Raw genomic sequence first — 14,026 nt, forward strand, 5'->3', positions numbered from 1 at the left:
GGAAGCCTGGAAGCAACACCAACTTCAGGGACAAGCCCTGGTCCTGGGGTCAGCACCACTCCATGGTTCCTGAAGAGATGGTAGACTATGGAACGTAGGCTTTATGATTTTTGACCTATGTAACATGGTCCACTAACTCTCAGTATCCAATCCATCCTCGGAGGGCACCCCGGAGGTGTTGCCGACGTGAGGGAAGAGAACACTGGGTTTAGCTCCGGCCCTGCTCTGTGGTCATTCCTGTGGCCCGTGTTTGATGCTCGAATCTTGCAACCAGGCCTATTAAATGCACCCACTGGGGGCTTTTCTGGAGGCAGTGCAACCTGAGGGAGACGCCAGCTCCAGCCTCAGCCGTGGTACTTGAAGAGATGGTTTGCCGTGTGGCATATGCACGCAAAAGGACCTGTGTGACGCGGTCCACCGCCTCCTAGTAGCCCGGCCAGCTCTGGAGGGCTTCATGGCACCGACGCTACCTTCAGGGAGACCCGCCAGGTCAGCCTCTGTCACGCTCTGTGGTGCGAAAGAGGTCCCTCCCGTGTCGCAGTGCCTGTGCCTGTCCGAATGTCCACTCTGACCGATGTTACACGCGGTCTCAGAGGTTTCCTGGAGGCCATGCCAAGATGGGGGGTGAGGTGGAGCTTCTGACCTTAGGGAGTCCATTGACCAAAATGACAGCTGCTTTGTTTACGAAGATGGCAATTGGTGGTTACTGCTCAGATCCCATCCGGCCTCAGAGGACCTCCTGGAAATGCCCCTGGAGTCGAGGCAGAGATGGCCGTCAGTCCTTCCTTGTGGCATAATATTTTTTTTTATGCTCAAAAGAGGCTCACGACCTGGGCTTCACATGCCCTGAGACTGTTTGCTTGGCCTGTTGGTCCGCTAGACAGGTGTTCTGTTTGGGCCGCACACAGGCCATCCTGTATTCCTCATTTTGCTCACTACTCCCCCCTCACCTGCTCTGTCAACCACATGCCGTGCCCCTCTCCTGCTGTGCCCACCTGCCCGTTCCCTCAGAGCCAGCGTGGTGCCCGGCACCCAGTAGGCACTTAATCAGTATTTCTGGAGCGATGAGATCCAGAACCTCGTCCACTTCTGCTCAGTGGGACTCGCAGCCTTGGAGGGCTTCCTGGAGGAGTTGCTGGCTTTGAGGATAAGCCACTAGTTCCAGCGGCCACGGCAGCTCCTGACAGTGGAGACAAGACTCCTAGCCTGTGTGTGCTTTGTCGCATGATGCATGTATTGTGCCCGACCTGCCCTCTGATTTCCCCCAGCTCGGGAAGGCTCTCTGGACGCGTCCTCAGCCTCTGTCCTCGGCGTCCCTGTGTGGTACTTGGAGAGATAGTAGACCGTATAGCGTACGCTTTATCTGTGACGTATGTAACACGGTCCACTAACCCTCAGTATCAAATCCATCCTCGAGGCTCCTGGAAACGACGCCGTCTTCGGGGAGGTGCCCTTGGACCCAGCGCCAGGCCTCTCCGTGACCCTTGAAGAGATGGTTTTCTGTGTGGCATGTTCTTTTCTGCATGACGAGAAATGACACACTCTCACTCCTATGCCAAGTCCTGCCTCGGGAAGTCTCGCCACCTCTGGGGAGGAGGCCTTGACTCTCTTTCTGGGACCAGTGCTGCTCTGTGGCATTCCATGACAAGGCCGACTGCACCGCTCTTGTCAGTGTCCGCCATGACCTGCTGCTTCTCAGCGTCAAATACACCCTCGAAGAGGCCCCCGCGCCAGCTCGGCGGACGCGAGCCTCCTCCGGCCACCCCTGCCATCACCGTGCGGTGCTTGAAGAAATGGTTTACCGTCCCACATACATTTTGAGTATGTATGTGGGACGGTAAACCGCTTCTTGGTATCCAGCCCAGCCATCCAAACCATCCTGGAGAGAGCCTGAAGTCACGGAAGCGACGCCGGCCTCAGCATCCTCCCCGCTCCGTGGGACTTGGCAGAGTGGTAGACTGTGACATGTGTACTTAATCTGTTAGTGCTTGCAGCACGGTCTTCTCCTCAGTGTCCGGTGCCGCCTCCGAGGGCAGCCCTAGGACAGAGACCACCTCTAGGAAGGTGTCCTGCTTCCCCTCGGCCCCTCCCCTCGGAATACGTGAAGAATGGCGGTCAGCGCCGCCAGCGTTCACGAAGGAGCGACGTCACACGTTCTCGCGCTCGCCATCCTCTAGGCTATCCTTGGGTGGCCTCGGGACCGCGCGCCTGCGCGGAGGCAGGTCGGGCGCGCCCGGGCCGGTGCCGCTCCGGGTACCTGAAGACACACTGACTCGCCTTTTTCATTGCCGGGGCGTGTGCAGTCTATCTTTTTTCCATATCAAGTTTAGTCTTCTCGGGGAAGACGCCCTGGCTCTGGACTCAGCGTTGCTCCCCCACGAAGATCTGATTGGCCCCGCCGGGTGCACGCACGGGCGCTGCACGTTCCCGGCCCACGTCCCTCCAGCTCCAGCCCAGCCTCGGGGAGCTTGCTGCAGGCTGCCAGCCTGAGGGCCGAGTCGGAGCACTGGTCCTGGCGTCCGCGACGACCTCACGGTACCTGGAAAGGGCTCAGCCGCGCTGCATGTGTTTTATTAACAGCGTCTGTAATGTGGTCTACTTCTTTCCAGTGTAGAATCCAGCCTTCGAGGTCTCTGGGGAGGTCGCGTCAGCCCCTGGAGACCCAGTACCCATTCTGGCCCCGGGACTGCTCAGAGATGTTCAGTAGAGGCTGACCACGCTGCGCACGTCTTACTGACAACGCATGTCCCTTGGGCCACCTTTTCATAACAGCAGAAGCACCTTGGGGGGCTTCTTGTAGGCAATACTGAGTATCAGGCCTAGCGCTCGTTCCGGCATCATCTCCACTCCGGGTCCTTGAGGGGTTTCTCTGCTGCGTCCGCTGCGCCTGTAGCAGACGGTGCTTGGTGGCCTCTTCTCAGTAATGCATCCAGCCTCGAGGGCTTCCTGAAGGCGATGCTAACGAGCGGAAAGAGACGCCGGTTCTGACATCAGCCCTTTCCACGGTACCTGAAAAGATGGTTGACCATAGAACATGCGCTGGCTCTGTGTCGTATGTAATATGGTCCACGTCTTCTCAATATCAAATTCAGTCGCAGAGGGCTTCCCAGAGGCAGAGCCAACTTCGTGGGAGACACATTGGTCTGGCCTCAGCACCATCCCACAGTGTGTGGAGAGATGGTCGACCATAAAACGTACGTGTTGTTTATGACGTATGTCACATGGTCCACTAATTCTCAGCATCAGTCAGCCTGAGGGGACATCCTGGAGGCCATGCCAACTTGAGAGCAGGGCCCACGTGGTCGGCGCCATCCAGCACAGATCACGTGCTTTCTTTCTGACCACTCGTTCCTCCAACCGATGGTCACCACTCAGTCCCAGACTTCCCGGGCATCCTGGCGGTGGCAGCGGCTCTGGGCATGGGTTTTTAGTTATTGCCACATTTGCCGTTGGCTGGTAATTCACGAGGCATCTTGCAAGGGCTCCCTCGAGGTGACCCCAAGTTAAGGGAAGAGAGGCGGGGCCAGTGTCACTTCCTGGTATTCGTGGATGCGGTTGACCATGGTGTGCACGCTTTATTTGCGACGTAGGACACATGGTCTACTTCTTCTCGATATCACACCTCACCTTGGAAGACGCCCAGGAGGTGACGCCGCTTTGAGGAAGAGCTGCTGCCCTGGTGTCAGCACTGCTGCCGGGTACTTGGAGAGAGGTGGTCCGTGGCGCGTTCGCTTCATTTATGGCGCACATTACACGGTCGACCTCTTTGCAGTATCTAATCCCGCCTTGCCAGCTTTCCTGGAGCTAACCTCAACTGGGGGCGGGGGGACGCTAGGTCTACACTCAGTGCCACTCAGCGAGGTTTGTTCGTGATGCGTTTGCCTCTGTGTGTGACGATCGCCCACGGGTGGCAGCCCTTCTCAGCAGAGCGCCCTGGCTCGGCGGCTTCAAGGGCAGGGCTAGCTGGCGGATGAGGGGAGTGGCGTCAGCACATGCCTGGGTACATGAGATGGTTGACCAGAGAGCACACGCTTTATTTGTGCCGTTTGTGACCTGGTCCACTAACCCTCAGTATCTAATCCCCCCTTGGAGACCTCCCGGAAGAAATGCCAACTCTGGGAGAGGAAACGCTAAAGCAGAGCCAGCGGGGCTCCGCCAGCCGTGGAGGAGGGAGCGTCCACGAGGCGCTCGCTGCACCTGTGCGGGGTGCGGCACACTTAGACCTGTTTTCAGTAGGACCTCTTTCTTTGGAGGGCTTCCCAGATCTGAGGCCATCCAAATTCAGGGGAAGGGGCATGCTGTCTGCACCACCCCAACGTACTCAAGTGATCAGCTGACCAGCGTATTTGCACTTTCTTTATGACCAGGTCCCCAGGCCCCACACACCTCAGTACCCAGGGAGTCCTTGGGAGGGTCTTCGGGGGAGCCTGCCTTGGCTTGGGGGCATCTCTGCCTCTGTGGTAGCCGAGAAGAGTTTGCCCTGGGGGTTAACCAAAAATGTGACAGCTCTTCTGAGCAGGGTTGCTGTAGTATCACTACCCTCTGGCCATGGTGCCATATTCAGGAAGATCAGGAAGCCACCGGGGTCTGCCCCACTGGGGTACTTGGACGGATGGTTAACGGACAGCATGCATTCAACTAATGGCTTCCACCAGCAAAGCGACTAATGCACGGTGTCCAATTCCATATTAACAGGACTTCAGGACTGAATGTCAAGTCTGGGGAAGAATCACTGGTGTTTTTGTCAGTCTTACTCCGTGGTACCTGAAGAGAGGTTTTCTGGGTTTCTGTTTCTTTAATGAGGATGAAACACACCTGGTTAACCTCTTTTCCAGTATCAAATCCCATCTTGAAGGCCTTCTGGTCCAGACCTCAGCTTCAGGGAAAGGCGTTACTGTCAGCTCCCGTCCAGTGGACAGAAATAAGTGGCCACAAAGCCTGTGCCTAACACTGATGATTGATGTCACCTGCTCTCCTAACCGCCCGTGTCCAATCCGTGTAAACAGGACTTCCAGGACTGGATGTCAAGTCTGAGGAAGCATCAGTGGTGTTCCTATCAGTGTAATTGGTGGTACCTGAAGAGAGGTTTTCTAGGTCTCTGTTTCTTCAATGAGGATGAAACACACCTGGTTAACCTGTTTTCCAGTATCAGATTCCACCTTGGAGGCCTTCTGGTCCAGATCTCAGCCTCAGGAAAGGGGTGCTGTGGACATGAGTAACTGGTTGACCACAAAGCCTGACCCGTGTTTCTGACTTTCATCATCTCTTCCACTAATCATCAGTATCTTATCCATTCTTAGGAGTACTTCCAAGGTGATGCCCACCTGGAGGAAGACAGTGGTCCCCATGACAGCTCCATGCCCAGAACACGCAGGTGGGCTATCTGTGGTTGCATCTATCTTGGAGTAACCCATGTTGGTGAATGCCTATTGCATGGAGAACATGCACTGAGCAGACAATGTAGGTGGCCTGGACCACTGCCCCCCAGCCCCTGGTTTATTCTGAAAAGCTGTTCTGGACATAATGACATCTTTGGGAAGAAAAGCTTGTTCTGAGATCAAGATGGGGCTTTGCGGGGGGTCCCTAGAATTGGTCTGGGGTAGGACCAGTTTATTTCCAACCGGAATTCTAGGCTGAACTGTTTTAAATCTGAGGGAATGTTTGATATTATGCCAATTTAGGGGAGAGGACTTTGTCATCACCCTGGGTCCGGGAGAAATGAGCAGATAGCTTGCCACAGGCCACGTGCTTTACTGGGGACACCCCTGGTCCACTGACCATTGTATCTAATTCATCCTTCAGGAGGCGATGGCGTGTTTCTGTAGGCGGAGCTTCTCTGCACTCCTCACGGAGAGATCTCCTTCGTGTGTTTGATTCTTTTATGACAAATGGTTCACACTGACCCCTCTTCAGTGTCAGATACCAGCTTGGAAGACTCCCTGGATGAGACGGAAGTTGTCAGCGCTGGTCCAGGGTGAGTGGCCGAGACGCTTGCTTCCCTTGTGCCTGTTGTGTCTGATACTGATGCTGCTTGCCCATCCTTTTCAGGAGGACTTCCTGGAGGCGACGACAACCATTGGGAAAGGAAGTGGTTCTTGCTGGCCCTAAAGTGAGGGCACAGAGGTAGGTCGTTGGCAGTGCACTTGTTTTGACGGGAGTTGGCTATGACGCTGGGTTCTGGGCTTTCCCGTGGCATTTGGGGAAGGGGCATCAGGTTCTTAAGAAGGACGAGGTCTTCCCACTTCATTCCCACTTGATTTGATTAGAGCCAGAGCAGAAAGGGTGGCAGCCATGACCGACACAACTGTTCTTTCATTTTAACTGAGGCCCAGACATCATTCCTTCCACCCAAAGAGCCCTGAGCGAAAAGAGAGAGAAAGGCGAGGAAATGGGATGGCGGGGAGGTGCCATCACCTCTGATGTCCCCGGGGCCAGTGACTGCTGTGTTCATGCAGACCGCTGGGCGCTCTGGTAGGTAAGCAGGGGTCAAAAGATAGATCATAAGGGTGTAGGGAAGCCGCATGGCCCAGTGACTCTCGTTGTCCCCTGCTCTAGAGGCCAGCTTAGGAGAAAACCTGGAGTTTTCTTTCCTTTGACGTTTGACACCTATCTCTCCAGTGCTGCCGGGGTTGGCCTCCTTCCCCACGGAAATGAAAAAGAGGCTGGAGATACCAGTATTCCTCTGACAGTGACAAAATTAGGGTCAAAGGAGCTTTGCAGCAAAACAGAAAAGCCAAGCCAGATTTGGCACAAACGTTTGGCAAACTGGCTTCAGGAAATGAAAATTGTTTTTATTCCTTAATTCTACTGAATTAAATGGAAGGCAGTGGAAGGCATTCAGCAGTTTTCATCTGGAGGATGGAGGCCTGGCCCTCTTCCCAGCTTTCCCTGCCCCACCTCGGCGGGAGGTTGTAGAGGGCACTTACTTTATGCACAACTAACCTGACACCTACATCTGTTTTCAGAACCACCTCTTGCCTGGAAGACTGCTTGGACCCACGGCCAATTCCATGCGGGGGCCTGGGTGGCAGTCCAGTGCAGACCACAGATCCGTGAACTCTCTCCTGAGGCACTGACCTGGGGATGCACAGCATTGCTGGGACACTTCCTGAGGCCTGATGGACTTCCAGAAGGAGACTGTGGTTCCACATCAGGAAAGCCCCAGCGCCTGGAGAGAGGTTACACACTGAGTGTTCTCTGTGTTGGTGAAAAACATTTCACAGTGACCTCTTTTCAGTATCAAGTCTTAAAAAAGTGTCTTGGCTGACCTCCAGAAACCGCTCCAGGACACTGATTCAGACTGTCCACTCGCAAATGCCATGTGTGTCTGGTCTGCCCAGGGCCAGGTGGACTTGTGAGAATTCCCTGGAGGGGACACCGACATCGGTGAAGATTCGGCGGTTTTGGTTTTGGTTTCTGGTTTCGTTTTGGTGTTTGATCCGTGCTAATCTTCGATACTCGAAGGAGAGGTTGTCCGTGTTGTCTTCTCTTTATTTATGATGAAACATACACGGGAAACCTCTTTTTTAGTATCAATTCCTGCCCTGGAGGCACTTCCCGTTCCTGATGCGGCCTTCAGGGAAGGGACGTGGCCAGCTCAAGGAAGGCGGACTGTGTGTCGCGCGTCCCGGGGTGGGGTGGAGGATGGGTACCAGGGTCCAGCCCTCCGTGGACAGCTCCTTGGAAGGGAAGCTGAGTTTGGAGAAAGGCCCGTCTTCCTGCGGTGGAGGGAGGTTGCTCCTTGTGGTTGGCACCTGGCTGATGGCTCATGGTGGGTGGTAACTTCCTCGTGAGGCCCTGCTCCGATGGCTTTCTGGACACAGCAGCCGCTCGCCAGGGTAGCTGAGGGGATGGCAGACCGGTGACGTGCACTTGGTTTATGATGTAGGTCACCCGTTTGACTATCCATCAGCACCCGGTCCACCTGCGGGGTGACGTCCCGGTGCACGTGGCGGCTGTGGAGAAGACATAGGAGGATTTGGGGCCAGGGTGGATCTGCAGCATTTAAAGAGGGGTCACCCTCTTTGGGGCTCCCCCTCCTGCCTTTTAAAAATGAATAGAAGCAATTGTCCGTGAATACTCTCTTTCAGTGTCGAATCCTTCTCAGGGAAACGGTTAGCCTGCACAGAAAATGCTAAGGAAGTGGCCTGGGTATCAGGGCCTCTACCAGGGGAATGCCCACCCCGCTGCACAAGTTGGTTGCAGGATGTGTGTATTGCCTGGTTCAGGGGTCTAACTATCCTCAGGAAGGGGTGTGTGTGTGTGTGTGCGTGCGTGCGCAGTGGTGCTTCTGTGGCTGTGACGTCAACTATTCTGTGGGATCTGGAGACAGACTGTCTGGTGACCTTGTGATGTAGAAGATGAATGTCACATGGCCCATCTCTTTTCAGTAGTAAATACTGCCTGGAGGGTTTCCTGGATGTGAAGCCGGATTCCAGGCAAGGCCACTGGTATCTGCACCACTCCTGGTGAGTGAGTGGGTGGGGGCTGGTCCTCAGTGTCCTTGCAGAGTGGCTTTGATGTGCCCCTTCTGGGTCATTCCCACTTAGAATCCAGCCTCTCCGTGGGCGGGTTTCAAGTCCATGATCATTCCTTGGGGAAGGAGGCTTTGTTGTCCTCACTCGTCTCTGTGTCTGTTGGCCAACTTTGCCTGACTTGGGAAGACCCACGGGCTGGATGCTGGGCGGTGTCTGATCCTGCTGAAGATGCATTCTGGGAGTGATACCAGCTTCAGGGAGGGGGCGCTGGACTCACCATCAGTGAAGGTGTGGGTGTAGGCGTTTCACACACATCCTGCTTAGCACACGTGTCTCCTGGTTCACTAATGCCTGGTATCCCCTCCACATCTAGGACGACTTCCGGAGATGAGGTCTTCTCTGGGGGTGAAGGTGGGACTTCGTATCCAGCACCCTCCTCTCGGACTGGCCAGCATGGTGGTCTCACAGTGATGGCTGGGGCACAGGAAAGTAAGTGGAAACCCAGAGGCTGCTTAACACTGAAACCTGGAACTGGCACATCTCACTGGCAAGTCATGCGGCCAAGGCCAAAGACAGGGGGTGGGAGGTACCCGCCACTGACAAGGAGGCTGTGGTGAAGATGCGGAGCCACTGAGTCAGTCGTCCACACGGGTCACCAAAGACTTGAGTTCCATTCATTATTCCTCACTGAATCATTAGCCTTCAGTGTCCTGTCCACCATGGGAGCACTTCTGTATGCTAGGGCTGGTCAGCCACGGTGACACTGTCAGGGCCGAGGTCATTGCGTTTCATTTGCGGTGTTGTCCACCAGCCAGCTGCTGTGCTTTGGCAATCGTGAAACGTCCCTCTGGTACTCGTTTCGTGAAGACGTGTTGCCTGGTGCAGGAACAGGACCCTGTGGCCCTCAGGAAGTCCACCACCGTGACGCCACCGTGGAGAAGCGGAGCTGCTCGAAGGCCCTGACGTGCGGTACTTAGGGAGAAGTTGCCCGTGTCTTTTTCGCTGTATTTGTGACGAAACATTCGCGGTGCACTTCTTTTTCAGTATCCAATTCGGCCTCAAGGACATCTTGGTTCTGGCGCCAACTTTAAGGAAGGCATGTTGGCACTTGTAGTGGACTTTGGGCAAGCTTGTTGCCACCCTGCATCCCCAGTTTCCCCTGATTTCTCTCATGAATGCTCCCCTCTTTCTGCCACGTGGCTTAGGTTGTGTTGAGCTCCCCCCCACCCTTCTCACACACACACACACACACACACACACCAGCTGAGGGTTTAGATGTCTCTTTTATCTCTGAGCCAATGAGATGCAAGGAGATGTTTGCTGAGGCGTCTGGGAAAGGAAATACTTCTCCCTTTCCCTGAGAGCTGCCCCAATAGACTATCTGTGTTCCCTTCAGCCTTGAAGCTCCCACAACTATTTAAAGACCAAGAAAAGAGAGTGCCTGGGGCTATGTGTGTGGGAGATACAGACCCACTAGGGGAAGCCTGTCCCATGAAAGTGATATTGGGGAATAGAAAGGACCTGGGTGATACTGTGTGAGCCCCTGGATCAAACCCTACCTGAAGCTTACCCTGCTTCTGCATTTTTCAGTTGTATAAGTCTAACAGTTATATAAAGCTTATAAATCCCTTTATTGTTCAAGCCAGTTTGAGTTGGGTTTTATCTTACTTGGGCCATGGACAGATGATACCATACCGCTGTGGTAACTGGGAAACCTGCATTTTTTTTCAGTGATATGTCTCTTCAGTGAGCTGTCCTCAGTATCCTAACACAGGTTTTTGGTGAAAGGTGACTTTTTATTGTGGATTTACAGTGTTCTTCAAAAATGTTGTCCTTGTGGTTTAAGTTACGAATCATAAATAATACCTAATGAATGTGCTTTATGTCCAGGGAAGAGCCATTGGCGTGGGCCCCTCTCCAGGAGACCTGAAGGACAATGGACCCTAGAGCATCTGCCCTGCCTCATTTCCTCTGAGACCCTGCCCCTGGGAGGACTTCCCGGAAACGATGCTGACTTTGGAGAAGAGATCGCTCCTCGTTGCTGCTGCTCTCTGGCTCTGTGACAGGCTTGCTGTATTTGTCACGAGTCATCCCAAACTACCAGCGACTTAGAACCACACCACGCCTCGAAGGAGTCAGGAGTGCCGTGAGGAGGGGGTGCTGGGGCCGGAACTACGCAAGGCACGCAAGTGGATGGGGCCACAGAGCCTGGGTGCTGCTTTGTTGGCCGGTTTCACGTAATTCAGTGCTCTCTGTTTCCCGTCTCAAGAGGAGGCCTTACCAGAACCGCTGACTCACAGAGGAGATTTTATTTCAGTGTCCAAGGCTGTCCATCCCATTTTCTCTGAAATGATGCTCTCCATGAGCATTTGTGGAGTTGATAGCAAACATTCCAGAACACGTCTGCCCTGATTATTGAATTCTGCCCATGAGCACTTCCCAGAATCCAGAAGCAGAGGGAGTCTGGGATCGGTCAGCTTCGTCCTGACAATGCCCACAGGATCCATCTCTGCGCCATGTCAGCCTCGCCTGCGAGGGCGTCCCGGACAGGAGGCTGCAGGCAAAGAGCGGCCGCCCACCTCCTCCAGGGTCAGCAGATGCCTGCTGCTTTCGAGCTCACACTTCACATTTGGTGCTTGCCGCGGCCTCAGCACCGTGCCCTGAGGCTCAGTGTCCCTCCCACCCAGGTGGGCTGGCTGGCGGCGAGCAGCTGCCGTCGCCTGGCCGTCAGTGCTGATCTCTGGTACCTGAAAAGAAGTCGCCCATGTTATTTTCGCTTGATACGTGACGAAACAAACATGGTGCACTTCTTTTCCGGCATCAAATCTCACCTCCCAGAGCTCCCTGGCCCCAGTGGAAGTTTGGGGAAGGGGCCTGGGCATCACTGCCTCTCTTGGTACGTACGTGGGGCAGTGTCCCTTGTCAACTGTGTGCTGGCAGGCTCGGGGACACTTGGGGTCCAGCCATCAGTCCAACCTCAGGCAATGCCCACCTCTGAGGGCAAGCGTTGGGGGCGAGACCTGGGTCCCATGCCCACTCCCCCTGCAAGGGAGTCTGGGGAGACACGTTTCTATGACCTGTAGTAAAGAATTTCCCCCACATTTGAAAGGAGTTCAGGTGAGAGCAGTACCCCCCCCCCCCAAATATGGCTAAGCAGCAGCTTGGCTGCCAGGCGCGTGGGTGTCGTCTCTGGTTGTCTCCTGGCGCACTGTCACCCTCACATCCGTGGTAGAAGTGACAGAGGACAGCAGCTGTGGTGGAGGGTCCCCTAGGTTCTGGGAGAGGGCTTTTCCTGGGGCAGTCACGCATTGGGACTGATCCCACTCAGCTTGCCTCTTCCCAGGGTCCAGTCCTGCCCCGGAGGGACACATGTCCGGATGCCATCGACAGAGAAGGGACGCTGGTGTCAGCTGCCGGTCCGGATCAGTGAGTGGATGTGACTCATGAAAGACTCCGCTGTCCCGTCTCCGCCCTCCCCGTCCCGTCCATCCTGAGGCCATCTTCCCGCTGGAGGTGCTTTGGGCCCCGTGGACGGTTCCGTTCTGTGGTACTCGAGGAGAGGTTTTCCCGGGTGGATTCGTTTTATTTATGACAAATCATTCTTGGCCGACCTCTTTTCAGTATCAATCCCGACCTGGAGGAGAGGCTGTGAGAGCTGGGGCTCCATGGCGTCGGCAGCTCTGCAGGGTGAGTGGCCCTTGCCGTCTAGAGAACATGCGAAGAACACCCTGGTCGCCCCATCGCTAACGGCAGCGTCTCTCTTCCCTAGGAGGTGTGCGGAGCTCCGCCGGCCAGGACCAGAGGCCGTGGGGTTGCTCCCGGCGCTGCATTTTGGTACTAGAAAAGAGGTTATCCGTGTTTCTTCGCTTTATTTATGACGAAAAATACGGGTGCACTTCTATTTGAGTATCATACCCCATCTCCGGAGCCCAGCACTGACTTCCGGGAAGAGATGCTGACGGCAGCCCCGACTGCAGCGTGCGGGCTGTGCTGGCCTCAGTGAACGCCTGCGTAGTGGCTGGCTCCTGCCCCCGGCCATCCTCGCCCTTCAGAGACCTTCCTGGAGACAAAAACACCTTCGGAGAAGAAGCAGCCACCACGTGAGGTCCATCGAGAATGGCTTTCCGAGATGAGGGTCCGCACGGCTTACCTGCATCGCTCAGTCAAGTACTGCTCCTTTTAGACGACGGGGCGCCTCCCTGAGGTTCCTAGAGAGAGGCCGTGCATCCTGTGTCAGGCACCTGCCACCTGGCCACGGAGCCTCAGCATCACCCCAGCCCCGGAGGACTTCCTGGAGGGGGTTCCAGTTCTGCATTGCCTGTGGAAGGGGCAGGACTATAGTCCAGTGACGCCTTAGTCTTATGCCCGGGGAGACGTGAAAGGTACGGTTCTCTTTCAGAACCGAGCCTCCGTTCCCACCTTGGAGGCCATCAGCGTCATGCTGCTGACGTCAGGGAGGACCACAGTCACCTGCACACCCAGGCACGTCCAAAGAAGGCTCCCAGGGAGCGTCGCGCCTCTGATGGTGGCTGTTCTCCATCCCTTAACGCTCACCATCCGTTTCCTTTGCAGGAGGACGCGTGGCGGCTGGAGGAGAAGCGTGTCGCAGAAACTGGTCTGAGATGTTCGAAAGGAGGTTGTCCGTGATGTATTTGCTTTATTTGTGGCAGATATTGCACGGTTGATCTCTTTTCATCATCAAATGCCTTCTTGAAGGACTCTCTGCGTGCGGTGTCAGGTTCGGGCGCGGAGCGTGTGTGTGCGTGAGCCCCTCTCCGAGGCAGTGTGAACAGATGGCTAGCCAGATGGCGAGTGTTTTCCTTTGTTTATTTTTTGTTTGGAGAATGGAGAATTTATTGAATGAATTACCACATAATCCTGTTTCTTAAGCTAAATCTCTAAATGTGAAAAGTTAGGTTGTATAATGCCAATTTTTTTTTTAAATTGACAAATAAATGTGAACAAAAACATGTTTAACAAGGTTTTCAGATTTTTAGAAGAATCCTGGAATGTACGCTCTCCCAGCCCTTGGCTTCCACAGCTTAACCTCTAAAAGAGTAGATAAGACATGGATACACACTGAACAAATTATGATAAATGTGCAATGATTGTGGGAGTTTTTATGAGTATGCATCGGCAGGTGTACCAATGTTTTAGTACATAACTTACTTAAATATTTTATTTTAATAATAATTTGATTTTATTAATATTTATTTTTAATCACTTTTTATTTTAATAACTTCATTTTAATAGTAACTTTTTAAAGGGAAAATGTTCTTTTGGGGAAAGTTACAGAGACTCTAAGACTTTATACATTTTTCAAATGTCCCTACATCTTGTCTACTTGTCTCTGATTTATCTTTCTATGGTTTCCCTGGAGGCCAGACTGCTCTTGTTAAGACATACTTTTGTCTTAGACTTGGAAGGGGTTCCTCAAAGTTTGTGGGCAGGTGGTTTATTCAGGAAGAGCTGTCCGGGAAGGCCGGTCCAGGAGGAAATGTGGGCAGTGGGGGAAGAAAGGGGGTGATGCAGGCAGTGAGCAGACACAG

At 54.2% G+C, this 14,026-nt stretch overlaps 1 protein-coding gene across 1 annotated transcript in view; it reads left to right on the forward strand.

Annotated features, from left to right (window-relative positions):
- Positions 1-7,179, forward strand: part of LOC116153619 (uncharacterized) — a 136,246-nt gene extending 129,067 nt beyond the window's left edge. Inside the window, exons 62-64 of the mRNA XM_064486257.1 lie at positions 5,301-5,374; positions 5,803-6,123; positions 6,966-7,179. The gene's annotated coding sequence lies outside the window, so the exon portion shown is untranslated. The remainder of the gene's footprint in view (positions 1-5,300; positions 5,375-5,802; positions 6,124-6,965) is intronic.
- Positions 7,180-14,026: the final 6,847 nt, after the last annotated feature.

This window comes from Camelus dromedarius, chromosome 5 (genome assembly GCF_036321535.1).
Source record: "Camelus dromedarius isolate mCamDro1 chromosome 5, mCamDro1.pat, whole genome shotgun sequence".
Lineage (NCBI taxonomy): Eukaryota > Metazoa > Chordata > Mammalia > Artiodactyla > Camelidae > Camelus > Camelus dromedarius.